At 42.5% G+C, this 21,705-nt stretch overlaps 1 long non-coding RNA gene across 1 annotated transcript in view; it reads right to left on the bottom strand.

The window, feature by feature from the left end:
• Positions 1-255: 255 nt before the first annotated feature.
• The window catches only part of LOC135363851 (uncharacterized), a 121,642-nt gene continuing 100,192 nt past the window's right edge, over positions 256-21,705 (bottom strand). Inside the window, exons 2-4 of the long non-coding RNA XR_010410056.1 lie at positions 4,119-4,167; positions 3,043-3,100; positions 256-404 (exon numbers count right to left, since the gene is read on the bottom strand). This is a non-coding gene — a long non-coding RNA (uncharacterized LOC135363851). The remainder of the gene's footprint in view (positions 405-3,042; positions 3,101-4,118; positions 4,168-21,705) is intronic.

Genomic DNA, 21,705 nt, shown 5'->3' with positions numbered 1-21,705 from the left:
AGGCTGAGGCGGGAGAGGCAGAGGCAGAGGCAGCAGCTGCTACGGCAAAGCAGAGCTCTATGGTGTATGTGTGCATGTGTCTAACCCAAGCCAGCCCCACACCGGAGCGGCCGCCGGAGCGAAAAGGGCCTGACTTTTCCACAAGTGTCTCCAACTCCTCAGGCAAAAGAGACACTCACAGGCCTCCCCCCCCCTTCTTGCCCCAAACTCACTTCCAAAGCCACTGAGATAAGAGGCCCCAGAATTTTAACAGACCTTCAAAAGTGAGGGCGACAGTATGAGATCACGTCCCCTGAAAATTGGGGTGTCGGCTAGTGCAGGGGGGCGAAGGCAGCCAAGATTCGAGCCCCTCAACAGCATATGGTTGCATTACACTTTAGATCTCTGGAAAGGCAGGGCTTTCCCTATAACAAAGTGACATGATCCAGTCAGCCGGTTTTAAAATACCCCTTTTCTGGGCTCATAAGCTGTAACGTCAAGCTTGCTGAGCAGCTGAAATCTTGACTCACTGTACAGGCATTCAGTTTCACTCTTTTTCTTGGTTTGATCGAGTTTCACAGCATGTCTAGAACTTTTTATTTAAATACAAAGCACTGTCTTAACTTCCTGGAAATCAAATAATTATTCCATGTAATTAAAGCACAGCTACTTCGTCTCGATATGGGGTACTCTAGCAGGAAATGTTTGTGAGGGCCTGCTAGAATTAGCAAATTCATTAGAGACCACATTTTTAACTGTTTGGCTATTTTATTTGACTGGGTGTGGATTACTGTTATAATCAAACGAATCCTTGTGATGCTATCTTTCCCTCCCATCACACCACTTACTGCATCCATGTAACTGCTCTAGGATTACAGCAGTTGTAGGTATATTGTTACCCGGAGGATTAGATGCAGGCAGAGAGTGCATATGCCCAAATCCACAGGCTGTGGTTTCTCTAACTCACCAAGCTGGCCGGTATTAATAGACATACTTATTATGTCTGAAAAGAAAAGGTACTAGCTATAATGGCCAGTTCTGAAGACTATAGCTCTATCAGTCTTCTATGAAACTATTATCTATTCCTCCTTAGCCTAAGCAGACCACACCCCTATTCAGTTATAACAGACTTCCCCTTTTTCACTCTCTAATGGTGTGTTTATACACTTCTAAATCCACCAGCCAATTCCTCCCAATGTAATAGATCAAAGTTAAAATAAATCATTTTATTATGTTAATTTCATTTCTTATATCCACTCAAAGCATCCATAACCAAATGTATTTGCTCCCATTTATTAAGCTGTTTGAGAATAGGCTTAGATAACCTTTCCTGACCAATGGTTTTAATGCTTACTCCTTTTTAAAAAAAATACATGACTAGCCTCAGGGATTATAGCCTCGTTGAATGGATAGTACATGACACCTGCATGTGAAACTGAGTATAATATTAAAGAATATATAAACTAGTATAATGTACATGCAGTATTTAAAAAGTAAACATCTAAAGGTAACTTTTATATTGTTATTTTCACACATATTTACTCTTGTCTACTTTCTCTATGAATCAAATTTTGCGCTCTATTCAAATCTAGACATTGACTTCAATTCTGCTTTACAGTCTCAGTGCCTATATCGCAAAATATTCGTAAAAATTTTTGGCATTTTAAATGGCATCCACAATATCAAAATTTGACTATTATTTGAAGACAGCACCATCAGTATTTTTCAGGAGCAATGTTGGATTTGCACTGTCCCAACCACACACTTTTACCAGTTTTCTATAACAGCTTCCTCCTACCAGGCTAAGTTCACGGTCACAGAACCATGGGAAAGCAATGGACCCACACAGGTTTCTATTTAAGCAGAATGGTATGGTGAGTAATAGGCACTAGATTTAAATAGACCTGAGTTCAAATCCCAGCTCTGCTTCTTAGCTGTATAATCTTAGGTTTTTTAACCAAGTCTCTCAGCTATAAAATGGAAGTGATCACAGGGTTGTTGTAAAGATTAAACTTTTTTTTCAAAGGTTTCAAATTATGTCATGCTGATCCCTTCAAACCCATGACTTAGAAAACATCAAGTGTGGGGCACCTGGGTAGCTCAGATCCTTAAGGGTCTGCCTTCGGCTCAGGTCATGATCCCAGGGTCCTGGGATCGAGTCCTACATCGGGCTCCTGGCTCAGCGAGGAGCCTGCTTCTCCCTCTCCCTCTGCCTCTCTCCCTGCTCATGCTTTCTCTCTCTCTATCTCTGTGTCTCAAATGAATAAATAAAATCTTAAAAAAAAAAAAAAGAAAACATCAAGTGCAATTAAACTCGAGTGTTTCTTGATTATTTTAATTTTATATGAGGGCAGTGGTTGCAAATCTAATTAAGTTTTTTTTTTTTAATCCTAGACTCAAAGAACACTAATTTTCATCCATGCCTTTATATATTCCCAAGTATAACAGAGGCCATGTCGGAGAGAAGAAAATAAAAAGCTCCATTTATAGGCACAGCATGTCTCATATTTGTTTTTCTGTGATTTAGGCAGGGAAAAGCATAAAAAGGAAGGAAACTTTTAAATAAACCTTACAAACTTCTAGCTCTAGTTCTGCAACCTTGATGTTCACTTATTCATGATGTTAGACCCCTTCCTTCTTCAACATGAGTCGCTGGCCAGAAATTGGCATATATTTTACTTTAGGGTTATTGGGTATTTTATTCTAAATTACAAAGATAACTAATTCAAAAAGCCTGAACATTCTCTCCCTACCTGATTTAGCTAACTGAATTACAGATTTTCATTAATATAGTTTACACCCAACCTGAAGCCTGCCTCGATCTCCTCTAGGATAGGTGAAATGCTTCTCTTCTGTGATCCCATAATAATCTGTACATTAATTACCATGCTCACAACTGTACTTATCCAGTTATGTGTCTGCTCGTCCTACGGCACGGCATCCCTTAAAGGCAGCAACCCTAGCTTATCTTTGAACCCAAGCACCCAGCAGGGTGCCTGGTATCTAGCAAGCACTAAATAAAGGCTGTTGAATAAATGAATTAACAGCTGAAAGAGTACTTACTGCAAATTATTGTTTTAATCTTCCTCTTCCATCTTTGGAGATAAGCATTTGGGTCTCTCTAAATCAGAAGGCAGGAAAATAGAATAATAAGTAGTAAGTAAATGTTAGGATACTAAGTTGAGGATAGATGCCAATTGCATCTCATTCCTATAACTTAAAAAGGGGAAGATGGGGTTGAGGGGCTGGAGGGGATCTTGAATTTAGACAAACACATACATTTTTAGCATTTAGCAGTTTCCAACTAGGCCAAGGTTATTCCTTGTTGGATACAGTGAACTATGGCAAGACAAATAAGAATTTATCACAGAAAACTGCAGGAATGTCTACCCAAAGGGTGCTTCTAACAGACCTTTGAAACTTAACACTAATGTAAAAAAATAGAAAATGCAGACGGGGCTGTTAAGTCTTTGGCTGAAGGATACTGATTCCTCCCCAATGCAATGAGTCCTAAAGTCAAGCTATGTGAATTCTCTTGTCTCTCCTTCTCAAAAAGGGCCAGGTTCTGAAAAGGAGCAGAAACACTAAACCAAATTGTCTGATGAGGTCAACCATACTAGGGATCATACATACTTAAAACTTTTTTTTTTTTCTTTTCCCCAAGTGTGCTGAGAATGAAGGAGAGAGGAATTCAGGAAAAGAAAAGACAGGTTTGTGAAGTCTGGACTACAACCTGGAACACTGAGTTCCAAACCTCCCAATCCCCCACACAGGGACTTCTGGATAGCCCCTAAGGTCTGTGCTCCGTTTCCCCAACTCTTACTTAGGACTAGCGATACCTTATCTAACTTGAAAGGGTGGTACAGGATAGGCACAAAGCAAGACCACAGGTGGAGGGCAGAGAGGTGGTGTTACATTTGTCAGTGTGCGGAGAAGGGGAACCTGGTCCGGAGTGCTTAAGTACTTATGCCCCCAGTCTGAGTTTTGTCTGAATGTGGCTTGCAGATGGGCAAACAGTGGCTTCAGCTGGGGGCTGCACTGAGGGCCGAGGCAGAGAAAACAGTCCCGAAGCTGATGTATACCAATAATATCTCTAGAATTGGAATATTCCACTGGTGAATAGGGAAGAGATATCATACCTTTTCTTAATAAGATGCCTGTCCTCTGCCTAGTAAAATAATGGTATACCTGGGGAAGGGAAAATTTATTAGTAAAACTTTATATAAAACGATGATCTAAATTCAAAAAATATCACTATTAGGGGTCTTGATCTCAAGAACCACATCAACAGACCAAATTCAGCTGCTGTATTGAAAGTGCTATAAACCTTAAGAATAAATGTTTTAGCACACCTACCAGAGACGGCTACAAGCAAAAAGAGGGACGAAAGCAAGTGTGGGTGAGGATGTGGGGAAACTGGAAATGTCATACACGGCTGTGAGCGTGTAAAATGGGGCAGCTGCTTCGGAAATCAGTCTGACAGTCCTTCCAAAGGTTAAACATAGAATTACCATATGACCCCGCAATTCCCACTCCTAGGTATGTATCCAAGAGAAACAAAAACGTGTCCACACAAAAACCCGCACATGAATGTCCATAGCAGCCTTATTTGTAATAGTCAAAAAGTGGAAACAACCCAAATGCCCCTCAACTGATGAGGGGATAAATGAAATGTGGCAATCTATACGGCTGGGTATTATCGGCGACAGAGGGGAAGGAAGGACTGATTCTTGCTACAACATGGATGAAACTTGGAAACATGAGGCTAAGTGAAAAAAGCCAGTGACAAAAGGCCACATATTGTAGGACTCAATTCACATGAAATGTCCAGAATGCAGAAATTTATAAAGATAGGAAGTAGTTTAGTGGTAGCCAGGAGTTGGGAGGTGAAGGGAAGGGGAGTGACTGCTAATGGTTATGGGGACAAAAATGTTCTGAAATCACATTATAGTAATGGTTGCATAACCCGGTGAATATACCAAAAATCACTGAATTGTGAGTTATAGCTCAAGAAAGCTATTTTTTTAAAAAAGGAATAAATGTTTTAGGAGTGGTTTTGGTTAACTAACAAACAGAGAAGGGGATGACAGAACACTACCTACTAGCTAATTTTGTCCAGTCCTTTCCTCCTGCTGCCCCCGTTATTGAACACCTTGTGAAAATGGTGGCTTTCCTCTTCAGTAGGTGGAAATTTCATCTATTATTGGAGTTAACAGATTATGTGCTTACCGTGTATTTTTGCTACAAAATAATGTTAAGAGCACTTCCCAGGGGTACCTTGGGAGGTTTTTCTTGAGAGCCCGGGGTGACTGCAATAAGCCAGCTGAACCATAAAAGTTAGGTCGGAGTGCAAACTGGCAGGCCTCTGGCCTTATCTGATGCACCGATGTTTCATTCGGCCAACACAGTGTTTTTAAAAGTTGGATTTTTTCCACATTAAAGAAATCCAGATATTTGGCTTCTTTTGAAAAATCAGAGATCTGATAAGCTTGTATCCACACTTCGATAGGGTGACAATCTTGCAGCATGAATCATGGCTGCCTCCCTCAAAGGGGGTTTTTGTCCTATAGTTGGGCCACAATCCCAACACCATTGCCTAAGCTTTCTACTTGACTTCTCACCCACTCATGCTACCTGCCTGGCCCATCTACAGGGCTAGACACTTGAGCTTGCAAGTCCCGAGTTGGGTCCTTATTATTTTATGGCTATGAGCTGCGATTCTGAAATTTTCTTGATCAGAGATTCCTTTCATAGAAACACTTACTATCACGACAGGGAACACAGAGAGCAGGAAACTGAAGCAGAGGGGTCCCTTGGGTGAGAAACAGAACCATTTTGGGGGACGTCATAGGTAGCATGTACTCTTGCTGAGGAATGAGGAGTCTGACTGTGCTGCAGAGGATGAGGTCTTATAGCCCAGACGAAAGACTAGAGAAATAAGCTTTATTTATCACATGTCTCCTATGTGCTGAGCACCATACATAGATCATTTCATTTAATCCTCCACAGTGATCCTACAGGTCAAGATGCTTATTGGTTTTTTATAAATCATGACAAGGAGGCTCAGAGAGATCCCTTAAGTTGCCTAAGGTCACACAGCTAAGTGAGAAAGCGACAATATTGACCCAGTTCTGACCCCAAAGCTAAAGATTTCTCCATTAAGCCCCATGACCTTCCAGTTATTAGCTTAGCTAATAAAATTTTTAAAAAGATCACATTTTCCCATCCAGGTATACCTCATAACCTCATGGGAATCCTGACTTGGGTTTACAGCCTTGGCTTTCAAGGCTTTTGGATAGGACCAATACAATTTGTATATACAACATCTGAGAAAAGGTTTCACGAGACAATACCTACCACTACTGTGGTAGAGACTGCCTTTTTTCCTAAAATCCTAAATTTACTTCCCGGCCCACCAATGGGCCCCACAGTTTGTAAAACACTGCATTAGAGCTATAGTAAATGAGCCCCGTTTCCCATCAAGGGTACCAGCCACTCTAGATGCCAAGTGCAGGTACTGCAGGCTGACTGAACAGGACTGAAGAGAGGGGCAGATCGGGAGATGTGCTCAGCATCCATGACCTGCAGCCAGAGCCCCCCCAGAGCAGCAAACGAGTTTGGCGCCAAGACTGTGGGACTGTCCCAAGCCCAGAGAAAGACTCTGGAGACAGGAAAGGGGAGTACTTTGCTCTGCCAGGGAGACCCAAGACAAAAATTAGTGCTCAGGCCAGAGGCCTCTGGGAAATGCAAAGAAGATCCCTGCACATCACCAAGGCCTAGAACAGCCATCCTAGCAGCCCTGATAAATATCATCCTCACCTGGGTGAGATTCCCCACCTTGGATTTGCCTCTAATGAAAGTCAGAGGCCAGAAGAAGCACAGGAGTCCCTCTGCCAATCAGGAGCTGGACTGGTTGGAAAGATGGTCTCATCTCCCTAGCCAGGTACCAGGCCTTTTTGTTTAAAAACCACTGAGTGCCCAGAGTGGCTTGTGGGGCTAAATAGCAGGTGATTGCTGACCCATACCTGTTGCTCATGAAGATGTTAATTAAAAAAAAAAAAAAAAAAATCAACGACAAAAATACATGTATGCTTTTTCTGAAAGGTTGCTGTTAATCTTTGTTCTAAGGTTTTCTTTTGCCTTGCAAGAATGGGAATAAGGAAGTAGGAAGGAGATAACCGGATTTAGCATATCCTAACATCAGTACTACCAGCAAATTGATCCCACACTCAGAAATGGAACTGATTTGGAAACATTCATGGTATTTGACCAGTGATTTCACTTCTAGGAAATATTTAGAAAACAATCAGAAAGAAGTAAAAAGCACAAAGGTCTAACAATATTAACTGCAGCATTATCTACAATGTGGAAACAACCTACATACCCAATGACAGGGGTTTGGTGAAATAAATTCTGGTCCACCCTTATGACAGATTACCATGGTGCTACTATCCAGTTGTTATGAATACTAAATTCAATGCCATGGAGAAAGATTCATAATATCTTACGAAGGATCCCTGGTTTGGAAAAAAGTGTATATGTAAATCCAAAAAAGAATGGAAGGATATACTAAAAAATGGTAATAGTGTTTATTTCTGGTGAAAGGTTATCTTTGTTTTCTCCTTACACCCTTCAGTATTTCCCCAGTTTTCTACAATCAATTTATCTATCTTCTGTAATTAGAAATAAAAGCCCCAGTTTGTTAAAAGAGGAAATTTGCTAATAAAGGACTCAAAGATTCGATCATTTTGAAAAATTCAGACCTCGTTACTCTAGAAACTTTTCCCTATAAGGAAATATACTATATATATATATATATATAGTATGCTGTACTATATATACGTAAGTCAAGCACATTTATCATAGGCCTGAAGTAAAGGCATCTCCATTGTTATCAACAAGTGACCATCCTGATAACACAAATCAGAATTAGGTAACTGCTGGAAAGAAAAGAATCAGCATCTACTTGAAACAGATTTTACCTCTCGTCTCTACTGATGTGTCTTCTTTAGTGGATATTCCTTCTTTCCCCATAATTCAGTTTCCAGTCGGCTTTTTGCTTCTCTGCTCTCTTAGCGACCTAGGCGACTGCACGTTGAGTCTTAACCTCCGTCTCTACATAAATGACCCTAAACTTCCCTTTCAGCCTTAGGCTCTCTCCTGGACCCCACCACTCACCAGTTTCTCAAGTTCACCTGCCTCCTTGCTAGAGCATGCCTCTTTCCAATTTCCCCACTCACTCCGACGTCCCACACTGGCTCCAATTCTAGGAGTCTGAGATTGCCCCCTTCTAGCTCTTTCCTCACATTAAATTCTATAACATCTATGTCACAATACTTTGAATCATTTCTTTTTTTTTTTTTTTTCATTTCTATTGGCCTCAACTCTAGTTCTGGCATTAGCTATTTTGTGGTTCAGAGAGGAGAGTTTGGAACCAGACCCCGTATTTTAAAATCCTGGCCCTTGGGGCGCCTGGGTGGCTCAGTTGGTTAAGCTACTGCCTTCGGCTCAGGTCATGATCCTGGAGTCCCTGGATCGAGTCCTGCATCGGGCTCCCTGCTCGGCAGGGAGTCTGCTTCTCCCTCTGACCCTCCCCCCTCTCATGTGCTCTCTCTCATTCTCTCTCTCTCTCAAATAAATAAATAAAATCTTTAAAATCCTGGCCCTGGCACTAACTAGCTGCGTCACCTTGGACCAAGTGAATCAACCTCTCTGAGCCTCAACTGCTCCTATAAAATGGATAATACTCCCCTTTGAGGGGAGTTGAGTTTAAATGAGCTCATATACAGAAAGAGCTGAGCCTAGTATGTAAATTGCTTAAAACACTGTAGATGATCAACAGATGTTGGCTGTTTATTTTATAGATCATTTTAAAAACTGGTATTATTAGTATTTTCCCAATGCATAAAACTCCACTGCTTAAAAACTTTCCACTTAATTACAACGTTTTCGTCCAAATTAACTCCACAATCCTCACCTGGCCTTCAGGGCCCTCCCTATTAAGGCACATTTCTCTCTGCTTCCCCTTCTACTGCTCGCCTATTTTCCAATCCACCTGGACCTTGTACTCTCCTACCTTCGAGCTTCTGGTTGTTTCTTTTGCTGGTAGTGTCCTTCCCCCACCTCTACTGCTACAATCCAACCTGTCCTTTAAAACCTTCCCAACCTTTTGTAAATCTCAACTTGGTGGAGCTTTCTTTCATTTTTGAGTTCTGCCTTTCCAATGGTTCTACGTTGTTGTGCATAGAACAATATATGATCATGTTTTGTAACCTATATAAATATATTCCATATTATGCTCTCTTCGTCTGTTTCTCCAGCACTTTGTTCATCAGAGGCACCCAATGTCCGCGAACGTAAAGGTGCGGTTTGGCTTTCTGTCCACACCTATCACGTTGTTGATACTCAATTTTAAGAAATGATACCTAGAATTCCCTTCCCTCCATAGATTAAATTACGTTCTAGTATGTTGACTTTAGGGACATGCAGCAAAATGTATTGTCATGTGGTCATTTTTGTCGGTCAAATCCGTTGCTATGGGCAGCTTCAAATTCAATTCTGTTTAGGTTGGCCCCTATCTTGACCATCTGGGGCAATGTTTCTATGAACCGCTGTTTTTTTTTGTTTTTCACAGATAACTTTTTTTTTATTCTTATGTTAATCCCCATACATTACATCATTAGTTCTAGATGAAGTGTTCCATGATTCATTGTTTGTGCACAACACCCAGTGCTCCATGCAGAATGTGCCCTCCTCAATACCCACCACCAGGCTAACCCATCCTCCCACCCCCCTCCCCTCTAGAACCCTGTTTGTTTTTCAGAGTCCATCGTCTCTCATGGTTCGTCTACCCCTCCGATTTCCCCCGCTTCATTCTTCCCCTCCCACTACCTTTTTCTTCTTTTTTTTTTCTTAACATATATTGCATTATTTGTTTCAGAGGTACAGATCTGAGATTCAACAGTCTTGCACAATTCACAGCGCTTACCAGAGCACACACCCTCCCCAGTGTCCATCACCCAGTCACCCCATCCCTCCCACCCCACCTCCCACTCCAACAACACTCAGTTTGTTTCCTGCGATTAAGAATTCCTCATATCAGTGAGATCATATGATACATGTGTTTCTCTGTTTGACTTATTTCACTCAACATAATACCTTCCAGTTCCATCCACGTCGTTGCAAATGGCAAGATCTCATTCCTTTTGATGGCTGCATAATATTCCATTGTATATATATACCACATCTTCTTTATCCATTCATCTGTCGATGGACATCTTGGCTCTTTCCACAGTTTGGCTATTGTGGACATTGCTGCTATAAACATCAGGGTGCACGTACCCCTTCGGATCCCTACTTTTGTATCTTTGGGGTAAATACCCAGTAGTGCAATTGCTGGATCATATGGTAGCTCTATTTTCAACTTTTTGAGGAACCTCCATACAGTTTTCCAGAGTGGCTGCACCAGCTTGCATTCCCACCTGAACCGGTTTTAACAGATTTTCTTTTCCGCTTTTTACTGTGTGAGACGTTATAGTTCGTAAGCTCGTAAATCTATTCGTATTTTGATTCACGGAGTTTATTAAAAATCTTTAAAGTCAAAACCGTAATGCCAGGTTTCGAAATGGTTGCGTTTGTGTGGCAACAAAGAGGCTTTCTGAGGTTAAAACACATTTTTTCCCACAGTGCCAGATATAACAAAGGTTCATCAACTCCCCTCAAGTGTTATCACTGTTCTTGTGTAGAAAACCTACTTTGACACCAAGTGTGTGCTCGCCCAATTCAAGGAATTCAGTCTAGGTTTTACATTTGGAACAACAACAACAACAAACCAGTTTAGATTCACCTGGAAATACTCCAGATGTAACAGGAGTAGTGGATTCCCTGGCGGATGCCAGTGGTGGTAGGAAGAGGGACGCAGAGTAAGCCCCACCTGCGAGGTCCCTATAAGGACCAACGCTCTGGGATTTTGGCCACTCCCACCCAGCGCTGCACTCCCCGTACTGTCACTCTCCCCCTCCCTCCCGGCTCCCCCCGCCCCATCCCTCCCTCTCCCCCCCCCCCCAGCCTTCTCTACTCCGCCCCCACCCACCCCCTGCTTCTCTCCCAACAATAGCCGCTGCTTCACAAACACGGTGCTTGAAGCACCTAGTTCCTGGGATTTATACTTGCCAAGTGGCTTCCGGAAACAAGCTTTTCTCAAGCCTAAGCATCAAAAGGCACTTATTTCAACACTTCAGGGAAAAATAGTAAATAAGGAAATTAATAATCTCATCCCACGCAGAAGAATAGATTTTGGAGAGGCTACCTCTCTGGTTTCCAGCCTCTCTCTCTCTTTTTTTTTTTTTTTAAAGATTTTATTTTATTTATTTAACAGAGAGAGACATAGCGAGAGCAGGAACACAAGCAGCGGGAGTGGGAGAGGGAGAGCAGGCTTCCCGCCGAGGAGGGAACCCGATGTGGGACTCGATCCCAGGACCCCGGGATCATGAACTGAGCCGAAGGCAGATGCTTAACAACTGAGCCACCCAGGCGCCCTCCAGCCTCTCTTTTAAAAGAGGTAGAATATGTCTCTTCAATCTTTTTCCTTTTGTGTTTTCTTACCTTACCTACACAAATGTCGACTTCTGGCGGGTAGAAACCATGTCCTGACCTAAGCAGTATATGGTGGCAAGGGGTAAGCTATATGTTTATTAATGACAGAAGATGCAAAGAACATTTTATAAAGCTCTTAAACTCTTCAGTGGCTGAAAGTGCACTTTGTATCTTTCTCAAAGGTTTTTTTTTTTTTTTTTTTTTAAATGGAGCGAAATAATACAAATGAGATTAGAAGAGGACCTGCTAGAACAACAGAAGAAAAGAATGCCAAGAAGGGGTAAGGGAAGGCTGTAGATGGGGAAACCAGGGCCAAAGCCAGTGCTCCACTCAAAAATGTTCCCTAAATCCATCCAACATCTAAGAAAGGTGTCCTGAGGGAGTTTGTGAGCCATAAATGCCAGGGGTAGATGCTATCTACATCCAGGAAGAGCAATAAGAAAGAATTTACGTCCATATCTCCAAAAGCTGAAACATTTGGAGCAGACTCAAGGCAGAAGACCTGCATTTTTCTAAAGTGAGATGCCAGTCACATCAGAGCTGCAAAGAGTGGTGGGACAGAGTCAGCCTATGAAGGAAAAGAAGCTACCCTCTTACCCATTGGCCGGAACATTCCGGCTCCATTCAAGTATCCTGTCTTGAGTGTGCTACCATAGACACACATGACTGTCACCAGCCACAGATTAACTGATGTCAGGCACTTGAAGGAACTCTTTCAGGCAAAACTTCCACTCACTTAGAAAAGTTGCTGTATTGGATTTGGATCCCTTCCCCTTTTTTCTCTTCTCCCTCTTCCTCTCCATTGTCTAAGAAATGAAAAGCAACGACAACAGCAAACCAGGTATGAGCAGGATGGTAAAGCGAAGAGCAGCATGGAGCTTCCCTGATCAGAGTGAGAAGGCCGTGCTGTTCGGAGAGTAAATGCCCATGGATGGGGGTTGTGGAGGCAGAAACTAAGATTTATCAGGCATTTACCATCTGCTGGGCACCACGCATGCTTGATTTCATGATAACTCTTGAAGCAAGTCCTTGGAGTTGGGGCTACTTTCCTTGTTTTACAGAGTAGGGAATTAGGGTTGCTGAGGGCTTACCCACTTGGTCTCTCTGGCTCCAAAGCCATGACACCCTGTATGGATGTCTCCTTATAATCTCTACTTTGGCACTAAAATCCAACCATCACAAAGAGAGACATTCCAAAGGTAGCAAGACGACTGCTATAGCAAAAGTGGAATAGCATTGCCTCCTCCTAGGGTCTCTGTGGGACGCGAGGAAACCCATGTTCTTTACCAGTTATTGAGGAGGCATCATAATGGAACAGAGGATGGGTCAGAGAATCTAGCAGGGGGGTGGGGGGTGTAGCGCCCAGCATGCTGGGCCCCAAGGTAAGCGGTCCAAGTAGGTACAGAAAACCCACTTCATTCTTAGAATCGTCCCTCATCCTTGTGGGTCCGCCATGTCTTAGAAACTCAGTAATGCTTTAGGGTAGCCATGAGAATCGGGACTTTGCTCACCTCTGCGCTCCCCAGGAACACCCTCTCATGGTGCTGTCCAGCTCAGTTGCCCTGGTCCCCAAGCCCACTCATTTCATCACTGATTCCTCCCTTTCCCTAACTCCCAACAATCAACAAACCATCAAGTCCTGTGGATCCTGCCTCTTTCATTTACGCCTCTGATCTACCCACTTTCTCCCATTTCAAAGGCCACCCTCCTAGCTGACGCCACTGGCTTTTGCTTGGTCTACCCTAAATTTCAAACTATTTTTTTTAAAGATTTTATTTATCCATTTGAGAGAGAGAGGGCATGAGTGAGGGGAGGGACAGAAGCAGAGGGAAAAGCAGACTCCCCGCTGAGCAGAGAGCCCTAGGCAGAGCCCCGTCCCAGGACCCCTGGGATCATGACCTGAGCCAAAGGCAGACACTTAACTGACTGAGCCACCCAGGCACTCCAGTTTCTAACTATCTAATGTCCTTGGGCCTTGGCTTTAGAAAACTCCAGGTAAACATGATAATATGATCACAAGATTTCCCTACTTAAAAAATCTCTCCAGGACTTCCCGTTGTCTGCAGAATGTTCAAACTCCTTAGCAGAGCATCCTAGGCTTTTCATGGTCAGCGCCTGCTTCTCTCTCCAGCCCCACACTCCATGCTCCCACCATCTTGAACCATTGGGAGGTGCTGGGACGCATATGCTTCCTCAGCCACTTGCAAGTTCGTCAGTTAGGATAATCCTCCACCTATGTAACTCCTGCTGGTCTTTCAGCTTCGATGTCACTGCTCCCAGAAACCTCCTTTGAACACCCTGATCTGAGCCCAACCCTGGGTGTGGCACTCCGGGCAAAGCTCCTACTGTACTCTTAGCCCCTTCCTATTTTGACATGCTCTCACCCAGGCCTGCAACTGCCCATACTTCCAGTCTGTAAGTCCTTCTAGGGCAGGGCATGCTTTATTCACCATTTTTCTCAGCATTTAGCCTAGAGCCTGGCCTATAGGAGCCACTTGAGTCATGAATAAGTGCTTACATATAATAAAGTGGAGAAAGTAACAAAGAGATGTGAGTCTAATCATGACTTCACTACCAACTGCTGTATAACTTGCTACTAAAATCCATGGTAAAATGAAATGCTCTTTTCCCATCCTTCAAGAAGGATCTTCACCTCTTCCTCACTCACCATCCCCTACCAACTGCTACCCTCTCCCAGGGATCTAGATGAGTATGAGAGTTTATTTTTAATTTTATTTTTTTTAGGGGGGGGGCAGAGGCAGAGGGACAGAATCTTTTTTTTTTTTTTTTTAAGATTTTATTTATTTGAGAGAGAGACAGAGAGAGCACAGGCAGGGAGGGGCAGAGGGAGACAGAGAAGCAGACTTCCTGCTGAGCTGGGAGCCAGATGCAGGGCTCAGTGAGGAGCTGGATCCCAGGACCCTGCCTGGAATCATGGCTCGAGTCGAATGCAGGCATTGACCGACTGAGCCACCCAGGTGCCCCGAATCTTTTTTTTTTTTTAAGATTTTATTTATTTATTTGAGAGAGGGAGAGCATGAGGGGAGTAGTGGAGGGGGAGGGAGAGGGACAAGCAGACTCCGCACTGAACACGGATCCTGACCATGATCATGACCTGAGCCGAAATCAAAAGTCTGAGGCTTAACCAACTGAGCCACCCAGGTGCCCCGAGAGTTTAATGTTTTGATTTTTTCCCCCCCAGCATTTAAGAAAATGGCATGCAAGTGGCAATACACAGGGCAGTCTTCAATTCTGTAGATGATTCTTCTTCAAGGTGATGAAGGGCCAAGGGGATGAACAACCAAAAGATCTCCTAAAGCTCTGGAAATGGGCAAAAAGTGGAAGACAGGTATTCATGTGGCAAAGAGTGAAGTATTTGGGCAAAAAGATTTCAGATGTACTTAGAAGATGATGGACTGTGAGCTCCTATTTATAATACAGGAAAGGTATCTTGGAAGACGCTGTGCGTAGCCCCAAAAGGCTGCCATCACAATGCCACCAGACTGGAGGACCAGGAAGAAACAAATGGAAAACACCATTAACCTGGCCTTTGGTACAAACTGCTTTCTTCAGAGCTGGGGTGTCTCTACAGATGGGCAACAAAGACAATCGAGTGTTCTGAGACTTTCTAAATACAAGTAGATTTACAAAGAGGAAAAAAAAGACAAGAGATCTGCAGTCAGTAAAGCTGAAGAAAAAGAGGGAACAGGAGGAGGTTAATTCAGTCACGAAGAGACTGAACCAGGTGAGCAAACCTGGAAGACTAGAAATCGCATTGCTCCTCAAAGTGTGACCAAAGTAATTTAAGGATAATTGTGGGGAAAATACTATCTTAGGGTAGTGTTTTAAATACTATTGTCCATTTACTATACTATTAAGCAGCAGTTTAAAGAAGGTTCATGGAATTTTAGAACATGGTTATAACCAAATGCATCTGCTCCCCCCACCCCCCCAATCACATTCTAGATGAAGGAAGTAGGCCCAGGGAACTCAGAACCAGGACTTGGGGGGGCTGGGGCGGTGGTGGTGGGCATGTATCACCTCTGACAGAACTACAGATTAAATCCAAGGCTTCTCGCCCCTCGCCTGGTTAATGCTCTTTCCTTCCGATTATTCAATATAAAAACACTGACAGATGACTGAGAGCCAAAATAGAAAAGTTGGAGGAAAGGCCAGGTAAATAATATATCATGAAGGAAAGCCAGAATGTTGTGTGTTGAGGCTGGCATGGGGGAGAGCAACAATGTTTTCTCTCCGATTAGCCCTTTGTGCCACTGTCGGAGGTAGGAGACTAGCCTGGATGACCTGCGGATTTAAAAACCGATCTGAGTTCCTTCCTCAGGACTATTCCCTGGACTCCAGTGATCCGCACTGTCTACTGGGGCAGATCATAGGCTGGCTCACTGGGCTGCATTCCCTTCAAGGTTGGATGTCCAAGCCAACTGCAGCCACTCTAGGAATGTTGAGGTCAATGGAATTCTACCCACACTTGCAGGGTGGGGAGGGGAGACAGCTGCCCGGGGCAGTGGATGGAGGATGGGAGGGTCATCCATCCCAGAAAATTCTCCTGCTGCCTCTGCCCCGAGTCTAGTAGTCAGAATGCTTAGTACCCAGGGAGACCGGGAGTGGGAAATATCTTAAGTATTCCAGTCCTCCCCTCTTGGCACTGCAGAAGCAAGAGAGAATAAAGCAGAGGAACCTGTTGGACGGGACGGTCAAGGCCGCTCTCCTGTTGGAGGCCTCCACCTGCTAGATGAGGCCTAAAGAGAAGAGTAGCAGAGCAGTGAGCCTGGGCTGGAGAGACCTGAGTGAACGGGATGCTATTTGCCAAGAGCTCCGAGGAGGTGCTGGGAGACACTCCCCGAGCATGCTGGAGCTTCGCATTCTGTGCTGGGGGGGGCGGGTGCAGATGCCTCAACAACATGGTCATGGGGAGAAAAGGAAGCTGCTCAGACAGACACACACTGCCGCAGAGGTGTGCAGCTGAGGGACCAAATCCCCAAGTCTGGTCCTGGAGGGAAGCAGAGCCTGGTTGCACCTTCTTCTTCATGCTGGTCTTCTCTCCTCTGGCTCATTTTATTTTCATGAAAAGATGGTTGTAATGGGAGGAAAAAGAGATACGAGGGCTATGAGAGTGGGAGAGCCCAGCCTGGAGCTTGAAGGGCAGAGATAGGTGCAGGTGAGTGGGGGATGTGTGCGAGCGAGCCTGTTTTGGGGACAGGACCTGGCGTCCTTCCCTCGGACACCTTGCAGAATGAGGAAGTGGCTGTCTTCAACTGTCAACAACATCTCTGCACTGACAACCTTGACTGGGCAGTGGCTGGGGCCTGCGTTCTGCAGCCAGAGAGTTCTGCCTTGAACACCTTGCCTGGTGTCCTTTTCTGCAAGGAGTGGGATTAAGTATTTAGCACAGAGCAGACGGCAGGAGATGGCTTCATAGGACACACTTCTTGAAGTGGCGACCGAACGCGACGCTCTTTCCCACGTTTTTCTCAGGAAGGGGCTGGGGCTCATTTGTATGCGGAAATTTGCAGGAAAGAGAAGTATCTGAATTGAATTCTGACTTGGTGATTTCGACCAACATATACATAAACTTCATATAACTCGGTATCTAAGACATACGGTATTTATCTTTTTGTTGAAAGGGAGAAGCTAAATGACTACCCACCCCCCCTTACCACTCTCCCTTCTCTTTCAAAAAGCTGCCGTATCTACTTTATTTTACAGTCTAAAAAAGGTTGCATCACATTTGGTATTCCCTAAAAGGGAAATGGGAAAAAAATTATTAAAAAGTGAAGAAAAACACTACTTGCTTGCTTAGAAATAAGATGTATGAACCCTTAAGAATGGGAAAACACCAGCTACTATGGCAGGGAGAAGACATTTTGCCAAATTTAGAACCCACTTGAAAATCACGGGTTCTAAGTTTAGAACTGAACTAAAAAACTTGAGCTCACATTGCATTTGGCATTGGTTAAAAAAAAAATCTAAGATACTAATTAAAGGGGAAAAAATTTATACTCTTAGTAGTTCTAAAAGCTGGGAATTATTTTCAAACAAATTCTTTATTGGCTCAATGGAGGGGCCTGCACTTAGAAGAAACAATTTTTTTTCTAATTAGATTACCTCACAAAATAATGACTTACAATTGAAGGAAAAAAAATGTTGCCAAAGTCTTTCAAAAGTTACAGAATTGTTGTGTAACCTTTGGACCCCCCAAATCCACCAGGTGGTCTACAAACTTCATGTTTAATACATTAAATGGTGTCCAAAATGGATGTAATTATATCCTACTACTGACAAGCCTGAAATAATAAAAATACAACTGGAAACTATCATTCTAAAGAAAACAAAAACAAACTACTACCAGCATTAGTTTTATTTTCTAATTTAGATGCTAAGAGAGTTATTGCAACATCATGAAGAAATGGATCAGAATTGCTATGGAGATAAACTACAAAAAGTTTCAGGTTTAGAGTATGCAAAGTAGGAAATCAAGAATTAGTCATGAATAAACAGTGCTTAAAAAGCATCCATTGGCTCACCGTGATTCAAGGCAGCTAACAACTTTTGCAATTATAGAAACTTAAAGATACCTTATGGCATCCTCCACACACCTAACATACACACACACACACACACACACACACGATAGCCTAAGAGGAGGACCTGAATTCAAATAATTAGACAAAAGGTTAAACATGAACGTTCAGTATTAATATTCACCACAGCCAACATTCAAAAACACAAACATTGGGGAAAAATTTTTTTTTTCCTTTCTTTTTATGACCTAGGAGTTTTACTACATTTTTGAGGACCTTAAAGGGATCAGGCTTAGCAAGTGGTGGATTTGACCCTCTTCAGAAAATCATTAACAGTTCCAAACCCTGTAACTTTAATTTCCAGGCGCTTTCAAAACCTCTTGCTGAAGGCTATAAATTAATTCCTGATTGACTGACTTTTTCTACCAAGAAGATGTAATTGTAGTCATGGAAAGAGGGTCAAAATTTAAAGTGTGAAAGCAAAAAAAACCATTGCATGTGTAAGTGGAAAAAGATTTGTCTAGAATATATTTCTAAATTTACTTGCCATTAAATAAGCATAGTGAAGAATCATCATGTCCTGCTCCTAATACCATGTGTAGCTCTCGTTAAGAGAAGGGAGAGAGGTTAACCTTTCTTAGATGTGTGCCCAAATCAGAATACAAACTTAGATTTTCCGGGTCCCCAGGCCCCACGCTTCTGAACACATGTTCTTCAACATATTCTTCTACCCTTTTAAATGATCCGCTAAAATTGAACTTCAAATTTAGTCTCTTCCACCCTTATGTCCTCAAAACTGCTCTCGTATTTATTTCAAACTCTTGTTTACAGTAAGTTGGGCTAGTGCCCTTCTTTCCTTAGGCCATTATACCTAGATAAATGGAGGGAAATAAAGAGACCCTTGACGGGAACAAAAAGTATTTCTCGAACCCCCATGACATGGGATGAGCACTATTCTTGGATGGTGGTTGAATCCATTTAGGCCAAGCACTTGCTTCTCTTGGTCTCTAGAGATAGAAAGGCCCACACATCTACACCAATGCCAGGGAAACCTGGCCAGGGGTGCTGGTCCCCTGAAAGGCGACCTTTTGTGGCACGAATTGGAATAAGAAAAGGCTGGGTAGTTTGCCAATGTCCAGATTCTTGATTGTCTTTGCAAAGAAAGTTCCCAGATCCTTAAGCTGTCTTCAGGCATTTTCAGTTCTTTACCCTGTAAATTTGTCCACAGAAATAATACATGAATAAATTTAGTGTTGTAAAAACAATGAGGTCCCCGAAATACTTTGCGACATGGTGCATCTGACCAAGTCTACACCCAAGTTTTCATATTTCCCTTTGCCTTATTGTTGTAGGTCTTCCCTCTAATGTTAGCCCATAAGAAATATGTATTTCACTCAAGAATTTAAGAATTGACAAGCAAACTTGACAGCGGTAAAGAAAGATGCTTTTTTCCATGGGCTAGGCAGAGATACATGGCTAATATTCAGCAAAAAAAGTATCTCTAATTCCTGTTTCAATAATCTCATTAGATACCTCCACATGGAACAGAATAGAGACTCCAAAACAGATCCACACATAAATGGTCAACTGATTTTCAACAAAAGTGGTTATACAACTCAATGGGGAAAAGGAAAATCTTTTTAATAAATTCTGTTGGACAACTACATAGCCACATTAGGGCGGGGAGGATGAACACTGACCCTTACTTCTTACTATACAGAAGAATTACCTAATAATTTTTTTTAAAAGATTTTATTTATTTGAGACAGAGACAGAGAGAGCACGAGGGGGAGGAGGGGCAGAGGGAGAGGGAGAAGCAGACTCCCCGCTGAGCAGGGAGCTCAACACAGGGCTCAATTCCAGGACCCCGAGATCATGACCTGAGCCAAATTCAGATGCTTAACTGACTGAGCCATTCAGGTGCACCTAACTAAAAATTAATGATAGACCTAAACGCAAAACCTGAAACTAGATGGCCCCTAGGGCTAAACACAGGAGAAAATCTATTCAATATTGAAGGAGACAAAAAAACCAAACTTTCATAAAGGAGAAAATTGATAAACTGAACTTTATCAAAATTTTAAAATTTGCTTTTAGAAAGAAACTCTTAAGAAAATGAAAAGATAAGGCATAGAATGGGAAAAGATTTGCAATACATAAATGTGATAAAGGACTGGTATCCAGAATATATAAAGATTATAGCTCAATAGGAGGAAGACAACCCATGCAATGTTTTAAGTGGGCAAAGATTTGAACAGACACTTCACAAAATAAAGTTACATAAGTGGCTGATAGGCACATGAAAAGGTAGCCAAGATCATTAGTCATAGGGAAAATTGCAAATTAAAACCACCAGATACCAACACAGACCAATTAGAATGGCTAAAGTTAAAAAGCTGACAATACCAAGCGCTGATGAAGAGATGGAACGTAAGAATGTAAAATAGTACAAACACTTTGGAAAACTAACAGTTTCTTAAAAAGTGAAAGGTACACCTACCATTCAACCTGGTCTTTCTACTCCTGGGTATTTACCCAAGAGAAATGAACATGGGACATCCACCCAAACACAGGAATGTTCATAGTAGCTTTATTTGTAATAGTCAAAAACTAGAAACAAATCAAATGCCCAACGAACAGACAGATGCATGGACAAACCTGCCGTGATAGCCATACAGTAGACTATCAGTCAGTAATAAAAAGGATTGAAGTACTGATAACGCGCAACACGGCGGTTGTCAAAATCATTATGCTGAGTGAAATAAGTCAGACACACAGAAAGTACATGTTGTATGATTCTATTCATATAAAATTCTAAAAAATGCAAACTAATCTATAAATGGCAGAAAACAGATCAGTCATTGTCTGGGGCAGGGATGGAAGGGGGACCGGGGGCTGGGGGCCAGAAAACTTCTGGGATGACAGAAATGTTAAGGATCTTGATTGTGAGAGATACATGGGTGCAAGCATTCATCAAAAATCTTTGAGTTATACACTTCAGAGGCAATTTGAATTGTATACAACTCCACAAATGATTTAAAAAATCTCCACCTGAATGGTCTTCAGGCCACTCGAATTTCATGTTTCTAAAACTACGCTCATAAGCCCCTCCCAAACCTGTTTCTCTTTTTTTTTGGTTAATGCTCTCTTTCTTGACTAATGGTCCCATCCTTACCCAGTCAGCTAAGCTAGACAGCTTGGCAACCACACTCACTCCTCCCTCATGCCTTTACTGCCTTTCTCAAACTTATCTCTCTTTTAAAAAAAATCAGAACAGTGTATTTTAAAAATTATGTATAACATAAAATTGACCATTTTAACCATTTTAAAGTTTGGTGACATTAAGTACACTCACATTGTTATGCAACCATCACCACCATCCATCTCCAGGGCCTTTTCATCTCCCCAAACTGAAACTCCATCCCCATTAAACAAGGACACTCCATTCCTCTCCCTTCCCCAGACTCTGGCAACCACCATTCCTCCTTTCTGTCTCTATGAATTTGACTCCTCAAGATCCCTTTATAAGTGGAATCATACAATATTTGTCCTTCGTAACTGGTTTTATTTGACCTAGAATAATGACTTC

This window comes from Mirounga angustirostris, unplaced genomic scaffold (assembly GCF_029215605.1).
Source record: "Mirounga angustirostris isolate CCGP_5_RB_7025 unplaced genomic scaffold, mMirAng1.0.hap1 SCAF_3, whole genome shotgun sequence".
Lineage (NCBI taxonomy): Eukaryota > Metazoa > Chordata > Mammalia > Carnivora > Phocidae > Mirounga > Mirounga angustirostris.
Note: the sequence above shows the minus strand (reverse complement) of the source record. Positions and strands in the feature narration are given on the sequence as shown.